We start from the raw sequence: 18,295 nt of genomic DNA on the forward strand, positions 1-18,295 counted from the left end.
TGTTCAGCGCATTACTTGGAAAAGTGCCCGGGCATCCCACAGGCATAGCACTCTAGCTCAGCCTTGTTAAACTTCTTCTTCTTGAAGGTAGCAGTCTTGGTAGGCTTGTTCAAAACAGGTTTGTTCTTCCCTTTTTTCTTGTTCTGTGGTAACCTCTGTACCATATTGGCGGTAGGCTGAACCTCACTTCCTTCCTCAGTAGTGTCTTTAGCCCGAGCTTTTTCTTCAGCATCAAGAGATGCAATCAGATTTTCCACTGATATCTCCTATCTCTTATGTTTCAGAGTTGTGGAGAAATATCTTGATCGGAACCTCCCATCTACAGATCAGCCCTTGCCCAGATCTCCGCCTCCGCCTCCCATCTGCTACCTCTTCCTCCCATCTCCAGATCCCATCCCTCCTCTCTGCCCGCCCGTGCGGGCGTCTGAGGGGCCCAAACCTTAGCCGCCGAGCTATCCCCATCCCATCCTCCCCTCCGCCGCCGCTGGAGGAAGCCGTTGGGTGGCTGACGGTGATGGCGGAGGAGCCTCTACTTCTCGCACGCGAGGGTGATGTGGGGCACCTGGGCGAGCGGAAGTGCGCCCCCAGATCCAGGCCTCCACGGCAGTGGCTCGTTTTCGATGGCGAGCGGCGGTGGATGACTAGTGGTGGAGATGCTGCATCTGGCTGCGGCGCTACGACACCTCGGTTTAGTGGCAGCATGGAGGGCTTTGGTGGGATGGCCTGCTGCGGGCGTGGTTGACCCTTTGGTCAGATTAGATCTGGCCAGAGTGGCTGGCTCGCTCTGCGGCTGCGAAGATCGATGGTGGTCCGTGCGCACGATGCGAGATGGAGGTTCGTCGAGCGGACCCGGGTGAAAAACCTTGTTCTTGGCTTGTTGCCAAGACCGGCGATGGCGACACTTTTTTGTGTTGTTACCTTCTTGAAGGCATTGCCGTGGAGAAGCTCCAGACCTCTATCCGCTACCTTCGGGGGAAACCCTAGATCAGTAGATTGGATGACGGCGACGCTCTGGTGTCGGGGTCCCCTTTGTGGCGTCGGTGTCAAAACCGGTGGATCTCGGGTAGGGGGTCCCGGGCTGTGGATCTAGGATCAATAGGGAACAAGGGACGAAGAACACGGTGTTTAACCAGGTTCGGGCCCTCTCGAAGAGGTAAAACCCTATGTTCGGCTTGATTGTATTTGAGTGTACGATATGGTTACAAAGTCGATCTACCTCGAGATCAAGCGAGCTAAACCCTAGGTTGATGGGGTAATGGATGCTGCTCTAGCTCTAAAGACTAAGTCCCCTTGGTTTATATAGACACCAGTAGGGTTAGGGTTACATGCAATCTGTTACAACGAAGGAAAGATCATGCTAACCCTTGACTTGGAGGACACACCACGACTCCATAGATCTCCTATCCAATCCATGCTCTAGCTTGGCCCCTTAGTGGCCCATTTGTCCAACCCATATGTAGTAGGCCGACGGCCCCGTAATCTAGGACTCCCTCAGTAGCTCCCGAACTAGCCTCCAATGCCAGGGCTTGTGTCTTGCATCCGCACATTTCATAGTTTTCGGCTTGCGAGGCGAGTTCTTCATATTGTCATGTGCGTACTCGAAATTGAGTGGTGTCTAGAATCCAGAGCGTTTACTTTACTTAGCCTCGAAGGCCAGAGTGCTCAAGTGTGAACAGTGCCCACGTCTGACAAATTTTAGTGAAGGGTCACGGCTGGTCATAACACCGAACGGTTGGCAGTTCTCAATGCGCGGCTCGAGGCCGCCCCTCCATTGGCATGTCTCATCAAGGTAGAGATCGAGTCCTGTTTTTAGGGGATATGATCAATGATTTTGATTCCCCCACCCGCGCATAATGTCGCGAGCGTATCGGGAAGTGGAGAGGCCCGCAGTGTGACAAGGGGAACCCTTGGCTCTTCCGTGGCTTATAAAAGAGGGGGAACATCTACAGTTATTGTCTTACGCCTTCTTCCACCTCCCGCAGTTGCCTTTCCAATCTCCAGAGCTCTAGCGCCCTGCCTTGTCCTTCCGTGGTGAATCCCTTCCAGCTCTTCCCAAGCCTCAGCCATGGCTTGATCTGGCGCAAATGGAAAGTGGGACACCTCCATCGTCACCAACAATGACATCAAGGAGTTGAAGCGGGCCGACTACTTATCGGTCGACACTGCCCATCGGGCCCCCGAGGAGGGCCAGATCATCCCCACGCCCAAGCCAGGCGAGAGGGTAGTATTCCTCCCCCACTTTATCCGGGGCTAGGATTTCCTCCGCACCTCTTTGCGAGGGGGTTGATGTTCTTTTACGGGCTAGATTTCCATGATCTTTACCCCAACTCCCTCCTCCATATTTCGACCTTCATCATTGTTCGTGAGGCCCTTCTGCGAGTTCAGCCACACTTCGGCCTATGGCTGAAAGTGTTCAATGTTAAGCCGAAGGTGGTCAGCGCCGCCCAGGCGGACTGCAGCGGAGCGATGATCAACAAGCTGACCCAAGTCCAATGGTCGTAGGGTTGGTTTATTGACACCGTCAAGGTGTGGCGGAAGGAGCGGTCTACATTACAGAACCAAGGGATATAGCCTGGACGGCTGCTCCCGAATTCAGATCCGACCCCCCAGCGAGACTAACCTCGTGGACCAAAAAGGTCCTAACTAGGGGTTCGCTGGTGAGGTGAAGATGCTGCAGAAGCACATCGTCAGTGTGACGGAGACTGGTGCCAAGCTGACCAATGTTGTCCAGATAGTGCTCAGATGCCGGCTCCTTCCTTGCCAGCTAAGGGCCAGTCTGATGTGGGCTTACAAGTCTGACGACCCGACCACCGTGCAGTATCTCTTCGGCGCAACCCACGACAAGGTGTGGGGTCAGCTGCTCAAGTCCTAGGAGGACTGGCCGGCCGAGAATGAAGACATCGGTCTCGACGCTGCAAATCCCTCGAAGAAGGTAATTGATCTCTTGCCCGATATATATTCAGATGGTCATATTGCACAAAATTCGGTATAAGCTTCATCGTGTGGCCTTTACAAGGCTGGCTCAAGAAGGCCAAGAAGATCAGCAGTCCGGCTCCACTACTTGAAGAGCCCAGATCGGCTCAACTGGAGGAGCTGCTGGTCGTGGTGCCTTAGAAGGCGCCAGAAAAGAAGGGGAAGAAGAAGAAGGATTTACTGAAGGCCAGGGAAGGCCTCCGCCGAAGAGGTCGCCCGGACACCAAGTCCAGAGACACTACTGCCCCATCTACTCAAGATGGGGATGAGGAAGAAGAAGAGGAGGAGAGCGCCTCCTCCCATTCCAAGAAGAGGGTGGCGTCTACAGACGCCGAAGAGGAGTAGTCTTCTCGGGCCCAGAAGAGGGCATGCAAGCCCAAGCTGGTCCTGCCCGACAGTTCGGACTCCGATGAGGAGTTCGTGGCGTCTAAAAAGGTTCTGGAGAAGGAACCCAGGGTCTAGCCCCCTCCCATGAGGTGTGAACCTAGATATTTCTTGTTTACTTTGTTTATCAACCTCTTTACTGATGGGAACTGATTAATATCATAGCCCACCGCACGATCACCCTGCCGAGCAGAGCCTCGAAGGGGACTTCTCTGCTCGGCGAGTTGGCGGACAGCGGATCCGCGTCATGCTCCGTGCCTCCCTGGTTCCTGAAGAGGCTGGGGAGGTGCTGTCCAGAAGGACCCCTCCCCGTACGAACACGGGGGAGGGGGCGACACAGTCATGGCCGAGGCCGATGCTTCGGTAACCGAAGACCAAGAGGGTGCGCCCCCCCGGCGAATGCGGGAGGAGGGTCTGGACTGTCCGGACCCTCTTAGCTGGCCGCACCTGAGCCCCCAAGGCCCTCACAGGTGCCGGTCCCGCCTTCCGACGGGGAAGGGGTTGTGGTCCCGCCGCCCGCGCCGCACACCAACAACCAGGCGATGGCGGGCTGGCCGGACGCGATCGAGGAGTTGGTGAACAACTCCGTTATCGTCGACGGGCACCGCACCCTTATGGGTGCGGTTCTACAGGGTGTTCGGTCCATCCACACCAGACTGAAAGATGCCGTCCAGGGCCTTCTAACAGGCTTCGAGGTAAGTCAAGTAATGTCCTTTCCCTGCAAAACGGATTTAACCTTTTTAATCAAAGTTTGAGTAGACCGTATATATAACGGCCCCCGAGACTCTGTAAGGATTGAGAAAATTTTAAAGTGGGTCAAATATCTGTAGGCCAGCATTTAAAGTATCATGATTGATTTGATATTGCATGCATCGTCCTTGGCCACAACTGCTAATGCTGCTGCCCTGGAGAAGATGGATCGGAAGCTCAAATGCTCCGATGAAGAACTTGACCTCGTCAACAAACGGCTTGATGATGCACAAGGTAAGCTCTTATCGAAATACATAGTTAACACCACTGGACACTTGCATTCCGGATTGTATGTTGAGCACATGGTGTTTGGTGAGTGCAGCTACTGCCGCAGACGTCGAGGGCCTCAAGGCAGCACTGAAGAAAGCTGAGGTCGATGCAGCCAAAAAGAAAGTGGCTGCCAAAAAGGTAGTGGACGAACTTGAGAAGACATAGACCACCGGCGAAAAGCACGAGGCTCGAGTGGCCGAAGTGTAGGTGGAGCTCAAGGATGCCATCACGAAATGTGAGGCCCTTGAGCAGAAGCAGAAAGAGTAGTCCTCCAAGCTAGACAAGTGGACAAAGAGCTCCAGGAGGCCAGAACAGAAGTGCGGGGTGTTTGAGAGGAGCTCCGCCAAGTGGAGCAAATCGCAGATGGTAAGAAATGCTTACTATAGAGTGTTTATGCGACAACAGGTTCGCCATGCTGACGCGGGTCTGGCGCTCCGCAGGCGTTTTTGCTGAGCTTTTGAAGAGTGCGGCGGCTGCAGCGGAGCATTACACCATGCGGGAGGAGAACTCAAAACAACGGATTTTCTGGTCGCAGTTCCAGGCGCCCAAGCACTCTTCCCTCCTCAGCAACCAGATGAAGCAGTTGATGGAGCTGCATCGGATGGCCGAGCGGGCCCTGAAGGATCTGTGTGTCCATCTGTGGCCCATAGAGCCCATTTTGGATAGCTACTTCGGCCTGGTGCAGAGGCTGCGTGATGCGTCGCCCCGGATTGATACCTTGAAGAATTCTGTGTGCCTTGAAGGAGCTAGGCTGGCCTTTGCGAAGACCATGGTTCATTGACCTAAGATCAAGCCAATGGACATGGCCACTGGTCCCTCGCCGGTTGGAAAGGAGCACCGCCGCCCCAAACTGTACTTCGCACAAGTTATGGATGGTGCTCGGGCGATAGAGGGCCAGTGTTCCAAGGATGTAATCATTGAGTGATTGTATTAAGTTGTCAACTGAACCTTTTGCTTTATAACGCTGCTCATTTATATACTATGGTCTTTTTATTTTGACTCCTGTGCGGCCGTTTATTATTCTGAAAGTTACCAGTTGTCGGCTTCGGCCCCCAAGTAAATGGTACGAGGGGTGTTTCGTCTCTGCACTGTTACCCTTAGCTGACGTCTCGGTGCGGAAGGTGCTAGTGCAAGAGAGAGACTAGGCAATCGGACTATGCGGCTTTATTGCTTTCACTTAGCCATATGAGCTTGACGGTGGGAGCTAATGACTAGCCCCCAGTGTTTTGTGATGTACGTGGGAGCCTAGGCAAGACTTTGTAATCACATGGTTTGTGGTAGGACAAACCCTACGTATGACACGGATAAATCACCAACGATTTCTTAGTTTAACACTTGTCATCGGATCGCTGATCAGTTCTCGCTTACTATGACGGTCAGTTTTCGGCTTTCTCCCCTGAGGTGCTTAACTAGACTAGCTATAAGTACAATCGCAGGGATTCTCCCTTTACCTTATTAGCGAACATGCAGAATGTAAGAAGGCAAGCACAGGAGCTGAGCAACCCAACTATTGACCCAAGACATAGTTCGGAACTAATGCATATAATGCAACATCCGATACGTCGAACACACAATGGGAAGTGGTGTCGGACTTAGTACGTATAGCTGATGGGACGATCAAGCCTTTGGTCGTTTAACCGTTTTGTATGTGTTACACAATGTGTGCATGCCCAGCTGTTCGAAGAGCGGGGAAAAGAAAAAGAAAAAAAGGGGCTAGATAATGCGGATGCCCGAACACCATAAAAGATGTTTTTATTTTCCATAAGCTCTGCACGTGTATCCATACAATTCGAACTGCTGAGGCATTTTATGATAAGTAAGAAAAGAAAATTTTACAGAGAAAGGTTTACACAGGGCCTTGATGCGTGGGTTGAAGCCTCAACTATGCCCTATTGCACGTCTGCGCCTTTGCTTCTATGAGGTGGAGAAGGGTGGATTGGACGTCCGTGTAGAACACCGCATGCTGGTGAGGGGTGCCTTTAATAGGGACCTTGAGATGTAGCCTTGCCGTCATAGCTTGATGTTGAGCGAGTCCAGAGTCATACTCGTTGTCGTCCGAGGACGTGGTGATGCAGTAGTTCAGTTGAGCCGAACACATGGTGTTATGTGTTTAATATAAGCCCCCACGACCGCCCATGGTATCTTGAGTGTGAAGTTGTGCTGACGAGGCACATAGAGCGTGATGAAGGCGTGCGTGCCGTGGGGAGCATATACCTATTTGTGGCGTACGCAGGCGGGCTCCCATGATGGGGATCAGGCTCTAGCCCGTCTAATTGTATCTATGGCCTTTACGGCGGGATGATACTTCGGCCCATTGGCGACGACTTGGTCTTCGTCTGCCAGGGCCGTAGTGTGTTCCTCGGTCTGGAGTGAGCTCTCTGTGTTTCTGTTGATTGTTAGGACGCCCACGGGACCAGGCATCTTAAGCTTGAGGTATGCGTAATGCGGGATGGCGTTGAATTTGGCAAACTTCATTCAGCCGAGGAGGGCATAGTAGCCACTGTGGAATGAGGCGATATGGAAGATCAAGTCTTCGCTTCAGAAGTTGTCCAGCGAGCCGAATACCACTTCCAGAGTTGCCGTGCCTGAGCAGCGGGACTCTACACCCGGAATAGCCCCCTTGAAGGTGGTGTTGTTGGGTTTGATCCTTGACGATCCCCATTTTCCTCACTATGTCTGAAAAAAAATCAGGTTGAGGCTACTGCCTCCGTCCATTAGGACTCTCGTGAGGTGGTACCCATTGATAATGGGGTCAAGTACCAGGGCAGCCGATCCTCCATGACGAATATTGGTCGATGGTCCCTGCGGTCGAAGGTGATCGGTCAAGCCGACCACGGGTTGAACTTCGGCGCTACGGGCTCGACGGTGTACACATTTGATGTCTACTACACAACTTTATTCTTGTATACTCGTGTTGGGCCTCCAAGCGCAGAGTTTTGTAGGACAGTAGCAATTTTCCCTCAAGTGGATGACCTAAGGTTTATCAATCTGTGGGAGGCGTAGGATGAAGATGGTCTCTCTCAAACAACCCTGCAACCAAATAACAAAAAGTCTCTTGCATCCCCAACACACCAAATACAAATGGCAATTTGTATAGGTGCACTAGTTCGGCGAAGAGATGGTGATAAAAGTGTAGTAATTATAGTAGACATTGATTTTTGTAATAGGAACAATTAAAAATAGTAAGGTAGCAATTGATAAAACAGATCACAAGCGGTATTGCAATGCTTGAAAATGAGGCCTAGGGTCCGTACTTTCGCTAGTGCAATCTCTCAACAATGCTAATATAATTGGATCACATAACCATCCCTCAATGTGCGATGAAGAATCACTCCAAAGTTCCTATCTAGTGGAGAACATAAGACGAAATTGTTTCTAGGGTACGAAACCACCTCAAAGATATTCTTTCCGATCAATCTATCCTATAGTTCGTACTAAAATAACACCAAGCTATTCTTTCCGATCGATCTACGCAATAGTTCATACTAAAATAATACCATATGATACACATCAACCAACTCTAATATCACCTAGATACTCCAATGTCACCGCGAGTATCCATGAGTTGATTATACAATATGCATCAAACAATTTCAGATTCATAATACTCAATCCAACACAAAGAACCTCAAAGAGTGCCACAAAATTTCTACCAAAGAAACAAAGACGAGAATGTGCATCAACCCCTATGCATAGATTACCCCAATGTCACCTCAGGAATGCGCGAGTAGAGTGCCAAAACACATATCAAGTGAACCAATATGATACCGCATTGTCACCACGGGTATTCATAGCAAGACATACATCAAGTGTTCTCAAATCCATAAAAGTATTCAATCCGATAAGAACGAAATCTCAAAGGGAAAACTCAATTCACAACAAGATAGAGAGGGGAAAACACCGTATGATCCAACTATATTAACAAAGCCCGTGATACATCAAGATTGTGACATATCAAGAACACGAGAGAGAGATTAAACACATATCTACTGGTACAAACCCTCAGCCCCGAGGGTGGACTACTCCCTCCTCATCATGGTGGCTGTCGGGATGATGAAGACGACCACCGGTGATGATTTCCCCCTCCGGCAAGGTGCCAGAACGAGGTGTAGATTGGGTTTTCGTGGCTACAGAGCTTGCAGCGGCGAAACTTCTGATCTAGGGTTATTTCTGATGGTTTCTCTACTTATAGGATTTTTCAGCGTTGTTTTCACACTAAGATGGGCCTCGAGGTGAGCACAACCCACCACGCCTCGGGTTGGGCTCCAGGCGCACCCTGGTAGGCTGTTCCCTCCTCGTGGCTCTTCTGGCCCTCCCACTAAGCTTCGGGGGTCTCTTTTGTTCCAAAAAAAATCATCAAAAAGTTTCAGCTCATTTGGAGAACTATCATTTCCGCACAAAAAACAACACCACGATAGTTCTGCTGAAAACAACGTTAGTCCAGGTTAGTTCTATGCAAATCATACCAAAACCATATAAAATTGTTGTAAATATGGCATGAATACTTCATAAATTATAGATACGTTGGAGACGTATCAGCATCCCCAAGCTTAATTCCTACTCGTCCTCGAGTAGGTAAATGATAAAAGAAATAATTTATGAAGTGTGAATCCTAGCAAAGTGCATAAGTTTGATCAATGATAGTTTCAATCACTTTTCCTAGCATCATAACAACGACTCTTTCTCATAAAACTCATAATGATAAAGTAGCAACCAATTCACATGTTAAGGTTCAAACAATGAATTCTCTTGAAACTCAACAACCTATGTTCTCAGTCACCAAACAATTGCAATTCAACTTATTCAACAAAGTGAGCTCTACATACTCAATCATCATATAGTCTTCTATGATTGCTAGTACTCAAAGGATATTCTTAAAACGAATGGCATCCATCGAACATAGAGAAAGATAGGGGCTTAATGTTTCACCTCCCAACTCATTTATCATAGAGATAATTGTCAACAATAATAATTCATGATCAAATATGTTTGACTGGTCGTATGTTCCTAGATCTTTCCCCACCACATGATGCTTGCCAACTAGAGAATAATTGAGGTTGAAATGAGAATGTATACTATTGATTCTTACATAAAAGTAAATACTGGAAAGTAAAAGATAGGCCCTTCGCAGAGGGAAGCATAGGTTGTCATGCACTTTTTATTTTTGGATGCCCAAGATCTTAATGCAAAGGAACGTCACGTTATATTGCCCCGTATGATAGCAACCTTTATTATGCAGTCCGTCACTTTTATTACTTTGCCATCACAAGTTCGTACAACGCTCAATTTTCCCTTACAATAAAAGAGCAAACATATTTAGGAGCAATTTTTATTGCTTTATGCATTGATGACAACTTACTTAAAGGATCTTATTCAATCCATAGGTAGGTATGGTGGACACTCATGGCAAGAAACTGAGTTTAAGGATTTTTGGATGCACAAGTAGTATCTCTACTTAGTACAAATTTTTGGCTAGCAAAAGATCCTAGGAAAACACCACATGTTGGAGGATCCATAACAATATAACTTCTATGCAAATATACCCAAACATAACTCAGTACGTTGTCTTCTTTGTCCAACTTCAACTAATTTGCTTAAGATAATATATTTGCATGTGAAAGTTCTCTTACTTATACTAATCATTCATGAATTGCTTGTATGACCAATATTGTGATTGTCAAGCTTCAAAATATTTCACTTTTTAAACCCAATGTGAAGCTACTACTAGGTATTATATGAACATATAATTTCAACTTCATGATATTCAATTCATTCATCAATTTACTCATAGGATATAAGTGAAGCACAAGAGTAAAAGACAAACTACTTCACAAAGATATAAGTGAAGATCAAGCAAGTAGTTAAGTAAATGGGTAGCTAATTGAGGACTCTCTCTTATTTAAAAACTTTCAGATCTAAGCAACTTACTAAAACAATAATCAAAACAAAATAAAATAACATTTCAAGAATAGCACAACTCATGTGGAGAAGCAAAAACTTAGGATCAACAGATACTAACCGATAATTGTTGATGAAAAAGGTGGGATGCCTACCGGGGCATCCCCAAGCCTAGATGCTTGAGACTTCTTGGAATATTATCTTGGGATGCCTTGGGCATCCCCAAGATTGAGCTTTTGTGTCTCCTTAATTCCTTTTATATCACGGTTTTCCTAAATCTTAATAACTTCATCCACACAAAACTCAACAAGAACTCATGAGATAAGTTAGTATAAATCAATGCAAAACCTTATCATTCTCTACTGTAGCAACTCACTAAAATTATTATTTAACATTGAATAATAAATGCATCTGCATATTTAATACTTCTATCCTCAAATAGAATCATTAAACAAGCAAACATATGCAAACATAACAACAATCTATCTAAACAGTACAGTCTGTAAAGAATGCAAGAATATTCATACTTTTGTAACTCCAAAATTTCTAAAAATTTACCACACTATAGAAAATTTATCACAGCTTATTGTGCAGAAAATTTCAACATTTTATCACATTCTGACTTTTCTTGGGAATTTTCGCAACAGCGATAAACTTTCTGTTTTGAAACAACAACTCATATACTTGCAAAATAAGCATGTGAAAAGCTATCCTTGACACTTTATTGAAGTAAAAGATGCAAAACATTATCTAAATAACAGCAAGCAAATCCTAACAAAATAAAATGACACTCCAAGCAAAACTCGTATCATGTGACAAATAAAAATATAGCTCCAAGTAAGGTTACCGATAATGTTGGAGACGAAAGAGGGGATGCCTTCCGAGGCATCCCCAAGCTTAGTTGCTTGGATATTCCTTGAATGGGGTGCCTTGGGTATCTCCAAGCTTAGGGTCTTGTCACTCCTTATTCTCCTCATATCGTTATCTCACCCAAAACTTGAAAACTTCAATCACACAAAACTTAACGGAACTTCGTGAGATAGGTTAGTATGATAAAGACAAATCATTCACTTTGGTACTATCAAGATAAGATTCATAATTGTTTCCACACAATGCATACTGTATCATATCATTTCTAAAATTTATATGGATCAACATAAGCCATAGAAACTACTCCCTCCGTTTCAAATTACTCGTCGCTGAAATGGATGTATCTTGAACTAAAATACATCTAGATACATCCATACGTGCGACAAGTAATTCGGAACGGAGGGAGTAGAAAACAAGCAAACTATGCATTGAAAATAGAATCTGCCAAAAGCAGAACAGTCTGTAATGATCTGGACAACTACCTTATTTGTGCTACTCCAAAAATTCTGAAAAATTAGGAAAACGTAGGGAATTTGTATATATATCACCTGTAAAAAATTCAGATCAAAATCAAGTTCTAGTGAATTTTGAAAAATCCTGGACTGAGTGCAAAAGTTTATGTTTTTGCACAGAATCAAGTCAACTATCATCCACACTATCCCAAAGGCTTTACTTTGTACTTGATGGAAACAAAAGCTATAAAACATGATTACTACAATAGACTAATCATGTGAACACACAAAAACAATAGGTAAAACTGTTGGGTTGTCTCCCAACAAGCTCTTTTCTTTAATGCCTTTTAGCTAGGCATGATGATTTAAGTGATGCTCACATAAAAGATAAGAATTGAAACATAACGGGAGCATCATGAAGCATATGACAAGCACATTTAAGCCTAACCCACTTCCTATGCATAGGAATTTTGTGAGCAAATAATTTATGGGAGCAAGAATCAACTAGCATATGAAGGAAAAACAAGTGCAACTTCAAAAAATTTAACATAAAGAGAGGAAACTTGATAATTATTGTAATACCTACAAGCATATGTTCCTCTCTCTCATAATAAAGTAGCATCATGAATGAATTCAACAATATAGCTATCACATAAAGCATTATTTTCATGATATATAAGCATAGAAATTTTATTACTCTCCACATAAGCAGATTTATTCTCATGAACAGTAGTGCGAGCAAATTCAACAAAATAACTACCATGTGTTTGAAAATTAAAATCATGATGACAAGTTTCACGGTTATCATCATTCAATATAGCATACATGTCATCATGATTTTAATTAAAAGCATGATGACAAGTTTCACGGTTATCATCATTCAATATAGCATACATGTCATCATTGAAAATTAAAATCATGATGACAAGTTTCACGGTTATCATCATTCAATAGAGCATACAGGTCCATTTAAGCCCACGGCCCATACGAGAAGTGCCAATTCGGCCCGTCAACGGCCCGTTAACGATTTGACACCATTGTAGCCCATCGTCAGTTCGAGCCTGTTAACAACCCGCTATATATTTGGGCTCAATATCGGCCCGATGTGGTTTTGGCCTGTTAACGGCCCTAGGGATGGGCCAATTTTCAGGATGTACGACTTTCGGCCTTTTAGCGACCCATTTAAGTGTTGGGCCAATTTCCGGCCCGGTGTGTCTTTCAGCCTGTTAGCAGCCCATAAATGAGCTGGGCCACTTGTAGTCGGACCTGAGTTTTGGCCTTTTAACGGCCCATGCTCTTCATGGTCCAAAACCAGCCCGGTTTCTCTTTCGGCCTGCTAAAGGCCCACAACACAGTTGGGCCATATACTGTACAACCTGACTTCCGGCCTCTTAGCGGCCCATGCTCTTCGTTGTCCAGTACGAGCCCGCTTTCTCTTTCGGCCTGCTAAAGGCCCACAGTATAGTTGGGCCATATGTAGGCCGACCTTAGTATCGGCCTGTTAACGGCCCGTGAAATCAAATGGGCCCACCTATTGCCCGCTTCGATGTCGGCCTGTTAATGATCCGAGAGGTAACAGGGTCGAGCATTAACTGTCGAGCCAATAGAGCTTTCAGCCGGGTTACACCCCATTAACTTAATGGGCCCACTAAAGTTCGAACATGTCTGTAGGCCCAATTAGATAATTTCAGCCCATTATGACGAGCAATTATGCATAGAGAGAATTTTGGCCCCTGAGAGCCCATTAGGGAAGCCCATTAAAGGCAGTGGGCTGCTTCCTTCATATAGGGCCCAAGACAGTTCGTGCTAACTACTAATTTCATTGCTTTTTTAGCTTCCTAGCGACCAGTTAGCTGGAATGCGAGGCGCGCTAAGCAAATGTATGGCATACAAGGAAAAACGTTGCACATCTAGCATATATTACAGGAAGTTACATCCACTGGGTAATCAAAGATTGATGCCAGTGCAAATAAATGAATAGAACCTAAGGATCTACAACATCACAATCTGCAACCTTAGCGCGGATGATGCCCATAAGCATGTGAGCAAGTTCTTCCTTCTTTGCTACATTGTCTCTGAAAACATCGATCAGTTGTTGTTGCGCGAGAATGTGCACCTCTGATTCCTCCACAATTTCCATCATTGCTTCAGCCAGTAATTGGTTCACAACAATACATCTTTTCCATTGCATTCGAGACAGAGGAAACTGAGCAGATTCAGATGGCGATTTTGGCAGGCTCGTATTATTGATAGTGGAGAGTGTCTTGACCACTGCATCATAACATAAATTAGGAGGGGAACCGAACAGATTAATCAAGAGTTATTGCCATATTAGCTGGCCTAGATTTATTGGAAAGAAACAATGGGGTTGCCTTGCTGCTTTCAGAGTTTGTCTTCTTATCTTCAGCAGCCTGCACCAAATTAACACACTAGCATTGCTATCATTGGCCAGGTCAAATAATAGGAAAACAACATTGACACAACAAACGTTTGGGCAACCACACCACACCAGCCTACACCAAATTAACACAATATGGCACAACTATCATCATCAAGGTAAGGTAATACGAAAGCAATATTGACACAATTTATGAATGGGCAGCCAGAGCAGCACTACAGTTCAGTAATGTGCATGATATGAGATAGTACACTCATGCAGCTCAGCATGCAAAACTACCAGACAATTTTCCTTAAAAAATCAACATTGCCGCCTTTAATTATACATTTTGCTACAACTAAATTTAGATCAGATAAAGGTTGGTTTCATGCCGATTAACAAAATACATTCTGATGTAAAAATATAGTGATATACAACAGGTACTTAGATCAGCACTGGAGCACAGAGAATAACTGCAAGATACTTTCCTCAAAGACGATACGAGTGCAGAAATTCTTCTATCTGTTAAGCTTATTTTCTAAAAGAGAGATGGGCAATAAACATGTAGAAAATATGATCAGCATGCTATAAAATTTCATGATGCAAGGGTATGCACACGCTTCTTAGAATGGAGTTGACATATTTTTGCTGGACTGGAGCGGACTAGTTCTTTGGCCATTGGAATGTGCTTATTAGTAGTAGGAGTTGGGTTTCTTTGTGCTGGAGCAGTATCTATGAAAATTGGAGTTGGTTTACTATCTCTTGGCGTTTGGATTTTTTGCAAAGACCTTGTTTGTAACCGTTCAGATTCTAACATAGCCGTCTTCCCCTTGCATGCCTTATATAGAAGAATGGTGCTTCAACTATAAAACATGCTACAACAAAGAGATGGAATAGGTACTAAAGAATAGAAAGGCATGACATATTAACATTTATTCCCTCCATCTAGAAATAAATGGATGGGTCTAGGCGTATTTCAGTTATAGATACATCCATTTTTACCCATTTCGGCAACATGTAATCCGGACAGAGGGAGTATGATGTAAGAGCTAGGGATACGACAGGACAACAGAGTAAAAAACACTAGTTGAATGCAAAATTGTATGCTAGCGGAAGACATACAGAAAAACACTAAGGCAACATATGCGTGTATGATTGGGAAACTAAGATGGCATTGCAACAGACAACTAGAATAACACTTCAATGTAAAAAAACATGGTATGGTAGACAGATGAGGTACATACTGATGAATAAAAATGCATAAGATATTCAGAGCATGATGTCCAAACTAAGCAGATGGCATTGCGATAGAGTAGAATGACAGTACTTGAATTTGAAAACATGTTATCATGAATGGAATAGATACTGAAAAACAGGAAGGCATGACACTACATGCATGATCAGCAGGCTAAGCACATGGCATTGCAATAGAGAAGATGCACTCCAGGACATTATATGCTTGCTGTACCCATATCATGGGCCAAGTTAGAGCAAGGACCTTGTGGGGTTAAGAGGATTCATCATCTTTCTGCAAGTCTTCTGAAGAACTGCCTTTACATGTTCCATCATATTGGGTATCATTGACATCAAGTTTGTTGGCCGTTACATTGCTCCGTGAGGTTCTTGCGGATATATCAGTGTGTGCAATTATATCTAACATGCATGGAAGACAACTAGTAGTTAGATTTATGTAACAAGTGCCTGTAGGAGATGACATAAATAGTAGGACTGGGGGTTAACTAGCAACAATAGGTCTCAAAAACTAAAGGGAGAACACAGATGAAATCTACATAATATGTATCATTTGTACACGAGATTAACTAGATGACACACAAAAGTATTAAGGAACAACATAGGTAATACTAGAAGTGGTATAATACTATAATCACCAGCCCGTGGGATGGCATTGGCTAATGGATGATAACTATGGAACATCGTTACCTGAAGAACAAGTCTCTTAGCTGAACTATGGAACAACTTTAACTCCTGAACAAGACCCGTAAGAGATCAGCATGAATATATAGTGAAATGTGATAATCTATTTTCCATGCTTAGATGAATAACAAAGCCATAAATGTTGCACACAAGTAAGATGAGGGTACAACCTATATGGCCGCCATCCATAGGAGTGAGCATCATGTGCTGGCTTGTCGATGGCCCTGCGGTTGTTGTGGCTGTCCATGTCGGGCACGCGCATTCGATGCAGGGAACTATTGAGTGGGGACTATAGATCCCTTCTGGTGTATGCTTCCCTTGTTCGAGCAGCTTCATTGAGAAGGAAGACGGTATGGCTGAAGATGCAGAAAACGCATAACATTAAGAACGACACATATCTCTGATATGAAGAAATACCCTAAGAGATCAAAAGTAAGGTACGAGAGTAGTCACACGTCTGTTGACTGAAGACTAATTGCGGTCACATGATTTTATTTTATTTTGGTACTGTCCGATCTACGCCGGATGGCTTGATGGCCGTCTTGTGCCTCCCGGCTGACACTATTCAGAATCTTCCCCGAAGAGCCAGCAACCACCGGCAGAGCAGTCTGCCTCCACCGTCCGTGGCCGCGAGAGCTCCGACAAAAACCCCGCTCCCCGCCCCACTGCACTGCAGTGGTTGCGCCGCCCCGGCCAATCCACAAAGACTCGCCGTCATCTAGATCCGGCGGCGGCAGTACCTTCAACCCTCGCAACTCTAAGATAGCCATGTAAGCGCTGCTTCCGTGGCGAATTTGCGCCCCCACACCCTTACGTTAGACACCAGCCAACCAGCAGCCTAGGACCTCTGCCGCCTCGAGGGGTGCTGCTTCCCATTGGGAATTGATTTTCCCAGAATAAAAATTCAGACAACTGACGCCTAAATAAAGTGATTTGAGATGAGTGTACGACCTATCTTGCGGCCCGGTAAAGTAGGCAGCTCCAGCTGCCGAGTCGGTGAGGCCGGCGCGGTTGCGGTGGCTACCGGCGGCAGGAAAGCAGAGATGTCGCGACGGTTGATGGCTACGGGGAAGCAGCACCGGGGCCCTGCTGGACGCTTCCGACGTTGGAGCCGCTCCGGCGCTGTGCACAACAGCGGTGGTGAATCGGCTCCGGTACGGTTCACGTGGCCGTCATCGACGCAGCTCTGGAAACACATAGTAAGAGGCACACGACCCAGTGCACGACGGCAAATGGACAGCGTCTCCAACATAGGAGAGGAGGGCGGCGGTGAATTTGGTGCGGTATGGGGCTCCATGGAGGAGGGGTTGAGGTTTCACGGTTGGGAAGAAGGAAGCTTCCGGGGAGAAGGTGATTTGGCGTCCACGAGGTATGAATGGGGAACTGGGAGGGAGAACCATGTCTTACGGACGCATTTGTCTAAAATGTGGGGGGAGTTACAGTTCTACCCCTACCTTTAGGCTTGTGGGCTTGGGTCTGTGTACTGAGGGTTGGGGATAGTAGAGTAACATTACTTCTCCCAAATAGTGGGCGCGAGCGTTTTCGGCGAGGAGGGTGTGTTTTGAAATAGTGGGCGAGAGCGATTTCGGGCAAAGAGGGCGTGTTTTGAAATAGTGGGCGCGAGCAATTTTGGGCGAGGAGGGCGTGTTTTGAAATAGTCGGTGCGAGCGATTTCGGGCAAGGAGAGGGTGTTCTACCTCCCATGGTTTATGAATTATTCGGCACATGTCATTTCGGCCGAGGAGAAGGCCCGCTTGGATGAAGTTACGAACCTACCCTCGATGTACAACGGGCCAATTGATGCGTGTCCCACATAGGCCGGTAACTTCGCGTCTCCCATTTATTTGCTCGGGCGAATTCTACCGAGCAGAGGGTGTTTAGGGGCTCGTTCAAATTTTGGGAGAACGAGCATCCACGTCTACCTTACCAAGTCGATTCCAATCAAATTTTGAAATATTAGCTTGCGACTTCTTTTTTAGATGAAGAGATGATGCTCGGGACTAATGTGTTTTTACATGCTTGTTGCTAACGATTTACTATATGACAAATAGTTGACCCACTCAGAAACGGGAATCAAACCCAAAATGAAATAGCTTAATTCAATGAAATAGCTTGTTCACCAGGTCAAAATAGTGAACTAAATCCAAAATTGAACACCTCAATCGAGTAGCATGTTGTACAGTATTATAGTACTCCATGAACATGTTGAAACTCAAATTAGTGAACTTGTTTGATACACATATCTCTGTTCATGTGTGGTTTGCACACAACATGTTCTCCAATTTAAATATTTGAATGCAAGTTTATATCGAAACATGGTTTATATCAATCTTTTATGCATAAAACGCGACCTCCCCCTCTCCCGGACTCCTGCCCTTTCTCTCTC

The sequence above is a fragment of the Triticum dicoccoides genome, chromosome 6B (assembly GCF_002162155.2).
Source record: "Triticum dicoccoides isolate Atlit2015 ecotype Zavitan chromosome 6B, WEW_v2.0, whole genome shotgun sequence".
NCBI classification, from domain to species: domain Eukaryota; kingdom Viridiplantae; phylum Streptophyta; class Magnoliopsida; order Poales; family Poaceae; genus Triticum; species Triticum dicoccoides.